Source organism: Anolis carolinensis, chromosome 2, assembly GCF_035594765.1.
Source record: "Anolis carolinensis isolate JA03-04 chromosome 2, rAnoCar3.1.pri, whole genome shotgun sequence".
NCBI classification, from domain to species: Eukaryota; Metazoa; Chordata; class Lepidosauria; order Squamata; family Dactyloidae; genus Anolis; species Anolis carolinensis.
Genome location: NC_085842.1, coordinates 153,453,115 through 153,464,109, shown reverse-complemented (window position 1 = coordinate 153,464,109; position 10,995 = coordinate 153,453,115). Strand labels below are relative to the sequence as shown.

General features: G+C 41.4%; 1 long non-coding RNA gene across 1 annotated transcript; it reads left to right on the top strand.

The window, feature by feature from the left end:
* The first annotated feature begins 4,818 nt into the window (after positions 1–4,818).
* Positions 4,819–6,370, top strand: LOC134295833 (uncharacterized). The gene is made up of 2 exons (XR_010002428.1): positions 4,819–5,386; positions 6,016–6,370. It is a non-coding gene; the product is annotated as an uncharacterized LOC134295833 (long non-coding RNA).
* Positions 6,371–10,995: the final 4,625 nt, after the last annotated feature.

Here is a 10,995-nt window from a genome sequence, read left to right as displayed (position 1 = left end):
ATGTTATACGGTCTAGCTGGCATGTAATATGCCATTAGCATAATATTTTCTGAAAATACTCTCTTCAGTCGACATGCTGTGAGGTATAATATCCTGCTTTACGGAGTCTTCATTACTAATAGTTTTGCATGTTAAAACCTCTTCCCCATCTAATTTTTATTTTATTATTCCAGTTCTCTGCAGTGAGCCAAAATAAAATTCTTTTTAAACGTATAGACCCTTTTATAAATGTTAGCTTTTTTATTGCCTGGGTAAAGAATTTGCCCCTTATAAATGATTCATAGTACAATCTTATATACTCCCATTCACTGGTAAATCCCACTAAATTCAATGGGGCTTATACAGCCTTCATCTCTGAATACTAAAAGCCAGATGGTCTTTCACTTGTCTGAACTCCAGGACAGGAAACTAGCTGGACATCCAATGTGTTTCCTATAAGTGCAATTTAGCACAGTCTTTAGTATTAGCTCCAGTAGATCACATGTAGAATTCTTCCTAATTATTTCTAAGTAGTTATAATTGGATAACGATATCTGTAATAGAAACTATCTGGAATTGTTCAGTATGCAATCTTTTCATGTTTACTCAAAAACAAGCATTGTAGCAAGTCTACACATATTAACAATAATATCTAAAGGACCTGACAAAGAAAAAAGGGGAGGGAAGAAGGATAACGCAATCTCAGATAACATGTATTATCATGCCTAGGTAGAATGAAACTAGATCAAGCCCTAAGGCTGTGAAATGCTGGAAATGCATCTACACTGTAGAATTAATACAGTTGGACACCATTTTAACTACCATGGCTTAATGCTATGGAATCCTGGGAGTTGTACTTTTACATGCCCTTTGCCTTTTTGTGCCAAAGAGTGCTGCAAGCCCAGGAGTCCAGAGCATTGAGCCATGGCAAGTAAAGTGGTGTAACACACACACACACACACACACACCAAGATTATCTGAGATCAGTAAGAGTCCATAATGACTAATTGTAAAGTCTCCAATTTTGTTCCTGTTCCTTCTGATTGAATATTGCATTAAAATAACCCAGGTGTCTACTCGGTTTAGGACTAGCAACAGGAATAAAACTAATTCAATATTCATTGTTTGATTCCAGTAGTAGTTTGAGCATTAGACTGCCATTCTGGAAACCAAATTTCAAATCCCCAGATGGCCATGGACAATGCATCTTCACGGTTCAATTAATGCAATTTGACACCACTTTTACTGCCATGGAATCATGAGAGTTGTGGTTTTACAAGATCTTTAGCCTTCTCTACCAGAGTGCTGGTGTCTTACCATACATAACCACGGTTTATAGTAGAGGTGTGCACAACACGCAAAAACTGTATCATATGTGGTTCTGTTTTCAGCTGCCCACTGTTATGTTTTCTGGGAAATGCCCAAAATCAGGAGAGGGGTGCCATTTTTGTTCCAGTATGATTTGGTCCACTGGTGCCAATGGGGAAACTTTAAAGGTTCATTTCTCCATCATTTGTAGGCCTATCAGGATGAATCTTGCCTCACTTGCAGGCCACATTTGCGACTGCAAGCCTGCATAGTTTCAGAATGTTTCACCAATCCACTGATTTTTGAGAAACTTAAAAAAATACCATAACATTTTTCATTTAAAAATAAAAAGAGGGGTTTCTGGGAATTGAAGTCCCAACTAGCATGCACCAAAAGAGGGGAGGAGAATGGACACAGTCCACCAGACCTCTGATTGGCTGAGAAAGAAATGTGAGAAACCGAGAAAAAAAACTCAAATCCCATCATGCCCTGAGAGAGAGTGCAGAGGCTCCTCCAATGCCAGTGCCTGAACATCAGAAAGAACTTCCTCACTGTGAGAGCTGTTCGACAGTGGAACTCTCTCCATGGTGGAGGCTCCTTCTTTGGAGGCTTTTAAGCAGAGGCTGGATGGCCATATGTCGGGCGTGCTTTGAATGCGATTTCCTGCTTCTTAGCGGGGGGTTGGACTAGATGGCCCATGAGGTCTCTTCCAACTCTACTATTCTATGATTCTATGATTCTATGCCATGCAAAGTGCTGCGAAAGCGAATTCCCAACAGAGCCCTCTCTGGAGGAGAGGCCTGGAGAAGCTTTTCCCATCTTTTTCTCTCTTTTTTCTCTATCTCTCTTTCCAGCCTTATTTGACTCGAGCAGGTACTCCGCCGAGGGAGGGGGTTTTGGGAATGGATGAAGGAGACTGCGAGGGAAGAAAGACGAGGAGGAGTCACCACCGCCAGGTGTCCACTCTTGCTTGATTTGCAAGGCTGCCCACATGCTGTGGCCTCTGCCTCAGGTAGGGGTGCCACTCAGCCCCATCACCCCCATTAACCAAAAGATCCAGCTGCCCGTGATCCATTCAGGTTAAGGCTTCAGCTGGGTCCTGTCTGGTCTGTTTTCAGCAATCTGGCTGCTGGATTGCCAGATTTTCTCAAATCCCAAATCGCCAAATGGAATTCTGCACACCCCTAGTTTATATCAATCATATTCTCTTTTAACAAGGGTTTAAAAGCCCAGTTCAAACTTTGTTTTTCATTCTTATTTAAACCCTTGCTATTATGTATGCATGTTAATTTTATGTGGACCTTTTCTCTACACTCCAAAGCTAAACACTGTAGAAGATACCATATTTCATGCTAATTTGACTGCCAGCTTTAGCCTAGTTTGTATTTGCTTGAAATGTGTACTGAAGATTTTTGAAACTCTGCCATAAATTCAAACACTTGCAATATTAAAGCAGTACACGATCATGGGCCTACTTAATTAAAATGTACAGATGTTGGTAACTATGATAAACAGTCCATTAGTTCAATGGTCTTGTTTTCTTGGTTCTTTATGAGTGCCTTCAACTACTTTGGGTGTTGAAGTAACTTTCTGATGTGCTATTTGTTGGATCCTTTCCAGATTTTCTGGGAAAAAATGTGTTTAGGCTGGATCTATACTGCCATATAATGAAGTTAGGAACTACAACATGCAACTTGGAGACTGGAGGGGAATCATCCCCCTCCATTCCCCCTCAGTTCTCCAAGTTGCATAGGTGCCATTGCTAACATAAGCAAAGGAACCAAGCAACAGCCAGGAGCTACCATTGTGGTGACGAAAAAGGACAACCATATGGGTCAGGCATAGCCAAACAACATTCAGCCTGATTCGACAGTCAGAACTTCATTCTTGCTTCTGATATGGTTCAGGAGCTGAGTGATTAAAATACCATGCCAAAGCAGCAATGTTTTGGAGCAGACCCAGATTTTATAGACCATGAAGCCATGTATGACCTAGGAAAGAGACTTCTCTATGGCTGCTCCCAGGTTATACAATTCCATTCCATGGGAAGTTGTCCCTTTTTGTTCACATGAAAGGTGGACTCCTTTTCACCTCGCTTTTCTCCAACAGGTGAAGGCCTCTTATTCAGGCAGGCCTTATATTTATAAACCATGTGGCAGAAAGGGGTCTTTTATGACACTGTGCTTTTATATTTTCAATTATATTTGACTATGTTCTAAATCTATGTTTTAAGTTTGTGTTTTAATGTAATTGTTTATTTGTTTAACTTTAGGATATTTTTAAACTGTACCCTGTTTTAACTGGATGTTGGCCACCTTGGATACTTTTCAAAGAAAAATGCCAGTTATCAAACTTGCAAGAAAACAAACTGTTATTTTGGTATCATTATCATGCATGATTTTAATATGCTTTAACATACTTAGTTGACTGATGCCCTGGGGAAAGGGTTCTTGCATGAAAGCAACATAAAGTCACTAACCTGAAAATTGTTTGTTTGTTTGTTTTTTCTTTTAAAAAAAACGCTATAGAAACTTTGAAACTGACTGAAATTTGGTAGAATTAATTAGTTCTTCAGGGATACCATGCCTCCACATTATATTGGATCCGTAAACAAACAAAAAATATATAGCCATTTTTTCTAGTGCAAGTAAGGTGAAGACTAGCAATTACAGTTTAGATTCAGCATTCTAAATCAGAATGGATTAATCCCAGGTCAGTAACATCAAACTGAACTCAACAGTGCTGAACTTGGATAGGAATATATTTCAGGGCTCTAGGTAAAGGTTTTCCCCTGACATTAAGTCCAGTTGTTTCTGACTCTGGAAGTTGGTGGTCATCTCAATTTTTAAACTGTAGAACCCACGATGTCTAAAGACACCTCCAAGGTCATGTGGCCAGCATGACTGCATGGTGCCATTACCTTTCTGCCAGAGTGGTACCTATTGATCTACTCACATTTGCATGTTTTCGAACTGCTAGGTTAGCAGAAGCTGGGGCTAACAGCAGGAGCTCACCTTGTTCCCTGGATTCGAACTGCCAACCTTTCAGTTGGCAAGTTCAGCAATTCAATGGTTTAACCCGCTGTGCCACCGGTAACACCTGAGGGCTCTATGAAACAACATTTATTTTACTATGTTCATTGTATGTCCTAGACATACATAAATCTCATCCAGGAATCAGGTTATTAAAACTTATTTTATTTTATACCATTCTGAGATATAGGATGGTTTAAAATATTTGAAAGAAAATAAGTTATGGAAATGAAGTTATATCAAGTGTTTAAAAATATTGTGTTGTCGAAGGTTTTCAAGGCCAGGATCACAGGGTTGTTGTATGTTTTCCGGGTTGTATGGCCATGTTCCAGATGGAACATAGTCATACAGCCTGGAAAACATACAACAACCCTTTAAAAATATTCTTTGTGTGCTCTTTTCTATGATAAATCTTTCTTCCAACTTTTCTGTAGAACTGTAGTTTTGAGATTTATTTTCTCGGTGCTTCATTGAATTTTCCCATATATGATGTCTGAGATCACATATTCTAAACTGGTGAGCTTTAATAGTACATTTATAGATTCACAAAGGCCATAAAATCAAATATGATAAAAGACTTATTGGTTCTCACCATGGTTAGCAGGTTTCTGGAATATAGAATGCTACGTGCTTCTGTTTCTATAGTAAGATACAATGACCACTTATTGACCTGTTCCATGACCATTCTAGGTTCCTATTCAGGCCCGGCCCAACACGGCACGCTGACCACGCCCCCGCGTTGGGTGCCACCTTCCCAGGGGCGCTATTGAGCCCCTGGGAGGCGGGGCCACACCTGGCGGAGGCGGGGCCGCGTGACGCGGGAGGCGGGGCGTGCCCTGGTGCAGTCTGGCTGGGAGGCAGGGTTGCACAATGCGGGGGGCGTGACCAGGTTTGGCTGGCTTGTTCTCCATGGAGGAAACTCGGGAGCCATGCAGGAAGAGGAGAAGAAGGAGGCGGCGGAGGGGAGAGGCGAGGGCGGTCTGAAGAACCAGCACCGGTCCCCCCACTCCAACCGGGTCTTGGAAGGGCTTCGGGTCCAGGGCGCTGTGTGGGCGAGCCCCATGTGTGTGAGTCCTGCGTGTGTCTCTTCCCGTCTGGCTGACCCTGATGGATTCAAGGTCCCCGGAGCTTTCCTTTCCCACAGAGAAGCGGCTTGGTGGGGCGGTGTCTTGGGCAGAGAAACCACTAAAGGTTTCCCTTCTCGCTCTCCTTCTTTTCTTCTCTCTCTCCCTCTCCAAGCGTTTCTATTCTTTTCTTTTTTCAGCTCAGCCCTTCTTCTCCTTACCCCCCCCCCCCGTTCAAAGCAGCTGTTCAAATACAAGGGCTGCCTGCTTTTGACGGGAAGAGAGGATTTTCAAACAACCCCTAAAAGGCTTTGAACTCCCACCCCAGACTGGCTGAGCCAGGACACACGCCGTGGGAGGTGGGGCCATGTCTGGCCCCGCCTCCCACGCCGCGCACCCTGGCCCCGCCTCCCACACCGCCCAAGCTGCAGGAGGCATGGCCGCCCAGCGCGGGAGGCAGGGTTAGGGCGCGGGAGGCGGAGCCAATCCTGGTCACGCCTCCCACGGCACGGGAGAAGGGGCGCAAAAAAACTTTGCGTACCCTTTTAAATTTCCTCGGGCCAGTCCTGTTCCTATTAAAGCTCATTTTACCACGCCTCACTTCTAACTCTTCTTTCTTTTTCTATTGAAAGGCTTATATTCTGCTTTGAAGAGCAGCTTTTGCTGAACTTGTTATGGTTTGGAATAATCCTACAACTTGAATGGAAAAACCACCAGTAATTGAATTAGGGACTGGGGTCTCACTTTTTGAAGCAAACACAGCTAAGATTTTATGAGAAGATGAAAAGATAATTATTTGTCCAGTCTGAGTAAAACTTGGTGATGGTTGTTTTCATTTTACTTCATTTTAGTTTTTAAAAATCTGTTTTGAAAGGCTTTCCTACTGCAGCTTCTCATTTCATCTCATCCCAAGAGGTTTAACCAAGTTCAGTAAAATGTGTGATGGAACCAAATAAAATGCCTACCCCTCTTCCTGTAACACAGTCAGATGGTTTGTTGCTATTTCTTTCCTTATCCTCCTTAGGATTATGGTACTTGTTTATAGACATCAAGGTCATTTTTGCTATATTTGGAATGTTTAAATATTAGGATGAGTTAGCCTTTTAATAAGACTTGGTTTTCTCACTGTATTTAAACTAGAGGAAATTTTGGTAGAAACCATCAAATAATCATCATGCTATCCCATGAAAAACAGAATACTAATTTCATTAATCCCACTCTAAGATTTACCTAGATCAGATGTGTTAAACATGTTCTGAATGCATGTTCTGTGGGTCTGCCCCTAGTTCTGATGAAGAGATCTCAGCAGTGGCACAAAGTAGGTTTCCCAATTGAAGGGGAAAACAGCAGCGAGAAATGGGGGCAGAGCTGGCTAGTTTTTCACCGAGTGCAATCCCTCTTCTCTCCTCTATCTTTGTCTCGGGAGTGTCTTCAGCCCCAGCCAGGGAGTACTTTGACTCCCCAAATGAAGGTGAGGCAAACCCTGATAAAAAGCCTCCTTAAAGCATGTGCCAGTAAGGGGAGCCTGGGAAGACTGCCCATTGCTGCCAATGGGATGAAAATATTTATATTTTTAGCCACGGAACAAAAAGGCTCATTCTGAAAGGCGCCCGTTACCAGGAGAGGTGCTCAAAAACAAAAACGGGGCCTTAAGAATGAAACAAATAGAAACAGATAATGATTCTATACAAATGCACAAGACTACTGGCACAGGGCCAAAAAAAAGGTCCTGGTTTTACATGCATGGTGATGGTGTCTGAGCTTGTCATAACTGGCTAGGAAGCATATCTTGGAGTTGTAGTGGACAGCAGAATGAGAATGCCTACCAGTTGAAGGAAAAATCATATTAAAGATAAGCAAAAAGGAAATTGAAAATAAATGACCAATACTGTCATGCCTTGATCAACAGATAACGAAGAATACATAAAATACTGTGAATGTTTTTGGTCAATAGGCCCCAAAAAGATTATTGTGATATTGAAAATGATGCCGAAAAGAGGCAACCAAAATTATCAAGGGACTTGTCGAAGCATTTGGTGGAGGAAGGTTTTGGACTTGTTAGCTTTGACAAAAGGTGAGAAAGATGAAACGTAATAGTAGTCCACACAGTTATATGGTTTGGAGAAGGAAAGGTTTTCTCTCCCTCTTATAAAAGTCAGCATACAGAGAACTTTCTGTGGAACTGGTAACTTGCATATTTTGTTCCCGTGACAACTCTGAAATTCTGTCAGGTTGCCAGACTCAAGGGACAAGCCACATGGCTTTCTTACCAGTGTGATCATGTTATTTCCATATAAGGGATTAGGTGAGGGATTATATCTCCATGGTGCTGAGTTTTTATATGAAAGGGGACATAGTAAAATTGAAACTGAAAAACAGCACTGCATGAAAGCCTCAAACATGGATTGTGAAAAGGGAGGAGGCAATGAATGTACATAGTAAAATAAATGTTTGTGAGTGACAAACTGAATAATAATTAAAAAATAGATGGTTAGTGCCATTGTCTCAGCAACCTGAGCTTTCGAAAATAAATGGACTTTACAATGGAATCCAAAGCATATTTGTTTAGACATACGTCTCAGTGAATTAAAGTGGAGCTTTCCTCATAATATGTTTACTTAGAATTAGCCTGAGCATGTGTGTTGAATTTTCACAACTCATAATGAAGAAACAGAAAAGAATAAGAAATGTTTGAATGAAGAGTCTTAATATGAGCTGGAAACATAAACATGAGGTAGGAGAGGGAGAAAGAAATGTAGGACTTTGCCTCTTCCCAACCCTCCACCCATTAATGGCAAGAAAAGGTGTATAAATTGTAATTCATTGTTTTGTGCCTTCAAGTCATTTCCAACTTATGATGACCCTGAGGAACCTATCATTGGATTTTCATGGTTAGATTTATTCAGAGTTAATTTTCCTTTGCCTTCCTCTGAGGCTGAGAGATTGTGATTTTCCCAAGGTCATCCATTGGGTTTAATGCCCAAGTGGGGATTCAAAACCTGGTCATAATTCAGTGCATCAACCATGACAAATTTATACACTGCACTATAAATTGCGATAAAGATGAATAAATACCCATCTATCAGAAACAGATGTATTACTTCTGGTTCATTTCATTTAAATGAATTGCTTTTCCACACCTATGATTTAACCACTGGATTTCATTATTTTCTCATGTCCATATTGTTCAATAGCTTTGACTTCTCTGGGTCAAATCTGAAATGTGTGTGTGTGTGTGTGTGTGTGTATGTGTGTGTGTGTGTATATATATATACGCCTATGCCACCCTTGAATAGGGTCTAAGACACTTAGAATCATAAAATCATAGAATCATAGAAAAGTAGAGTTGGAAGAGACCTCATGGGCCATCTAGTTCAACCCCCCGCTAAGAAGCATGAAAATCTCATTCAAAGCACCCCCACAGATGGCCATCCAGCCTCTGCTTAAAAGCCTCCAAAGAAGGAGCCTCCACCACAGTCCGAGGAGAGTTCCACTGCCAAACAGCCCTCACAGTGAAGAAGTTCTTCCTGATGTTCAGGTGGAATCTCCTTTCCTGTAGTTTAGCCATTGTTCCGTGTCCTAGTCTGCAGGGCAGCAGAAAACAAGCGTGCTCCCTCCTTCCATTTATTTCCTTAAAACTGCCATGATATTCATACATTGCTGCAGTGAGCAGTTCCCTCTGTATTTGAAGATATCCTTATACCATTTCTAGACAAGTTAAATCTGTAAATCCTGCTTCTCACCACTTGTTTTCCTCACACATACACATATGATAGTATTCTTGCCTACAATAACTCTGCCACCTATAATTCCAGACACCAGTGTTGGAGATCCTGGCTAGATGGTTTATGGCAATGGTTCTTAACCTGGGGTCCTCAGATGTTTTTGGCCTTTAACCCAGAAAACCTAACAACTGATAAACTGGCTGGCATTTCTAGGAGTTGTTGGCCAAAAACATCTGGGGACCCAGGTTGAGAACCACTAGTTTATGGTGTGAAGGAGGAAGAAATTAGAGAATCCATGCAAACTGAAAGGTGATATCACTGCAAATGAAGGTATTTCTAACTGATTTTAATGGATATCCCTTCTCTCTTCAATATAACCTATACCCTTTTAACAAGATTCCTTGACTCATTGGCCACTTTCCAGTTAAAGACATACATAAACGTAAGTTGTATTGCATACAGAGTATTTTCATTGGAGATTCCACAATGGCCATATCCAGCTAATGGATATGGACATGATACTGATGTACAATAGGTGGGGTTATTAATAGGAGTGTGATGTGCAATGGGCCCCTGTTAATTCTGTAGTAGAGCTAGATGTCCCACTGAGGATTGTCCAGAAGCCCAGGGGTGAACATGTAACACTGCATATCACATTGTGCACTGCACTAAAAAACAAGGTGTCAATCATGTGCATTTAGCAGTGATCATCCAAACTGTGTGATAGTGGTATACTATCCAGTAGGCATGTGCGATCCATGAAAAAAATAGTGCAATACTTGCTTCTAAAGTAGGGGTGCTGGCACTTCATTTCTGAAACTACTTCCAAAATTTGGCCCAAAAAGTTTTGAAACTTAACGAATATTCAGAATATTCGAAATTAATTCATTAATGGCGGACACGCATGCACAGTGGCCAAAAATAGCACCGGGGGGAACTTTACAGGACTCTCCCACCCTAATTTTTGAGCTATCTTCTTCAGACTTGGTACAGTGGTAGAACACATTCAAGACTGCTAGCTCACCAAAATTCAGAATGTTTCCTTTATCCTCCGATTTTGGCGAATTTTCATAGCTTTTATAATAAACCATTTTTAATAATTGCAGAAATCTGTTCCTGGTTTGAAAGTCTTATTTCCTGTTTCATTGGGTGTCTTTACTTTGAAAGTCATTGTTCTACTACAGAAACTTTGTTTTTGTAGCTGAAACTTTGTTAAATTGGTGGATAGTGTCCCAGGAAACCATAATGTGCTATTATAACACCATGCCCTTTCGCAAAGACAAAGTTCAGGCAGTGTCATAAAATTTTGCCATGTTTCTATGACAGAACGAATTAGGAAATGACATTTATCACCCAGGAACATAAATCATAGTACACCATCGAATCACTCCTGATAGATGGCCATCAGCCTCTGAATAAGGAAATCTGTTCCTGGATTGAAACTGTTTCATTGGGTTTTCTGGGGCTGAGAGTGTGTGACTTGCCCAAGATCACCCAGTGGGTTTCCATGGTTGAGTGGGGAATGAAGCCACAATAATCGTCCAACTCTCAAACCACTACACTACACCATGCTGTCCCAAAAAGGGGCTGCTGTTTCTTCCTATGAGGCTTAAAACCTCAGTCTTTTGTTTTTTATGAATGCTCCCATAAGAAAATGTATTAAGGATGTGGGTGAACTACAGTTCCCAAAAGTCTTGGGTCAACCCTCCCAAAACTCCTCCAAGATTCACAGCTGGCCATATTGGGTCTGTGTGCCAAGCTTGGTCCAGATCAATCACTTTTCTTCTTATCCCAGATTATATGGCAGTGGGGACTCATATAATCCAGTTTAAAACAGATAATCTGGGATGAGATCCTGGGAATTAGGGCAGTGTAGATTTGCCTATG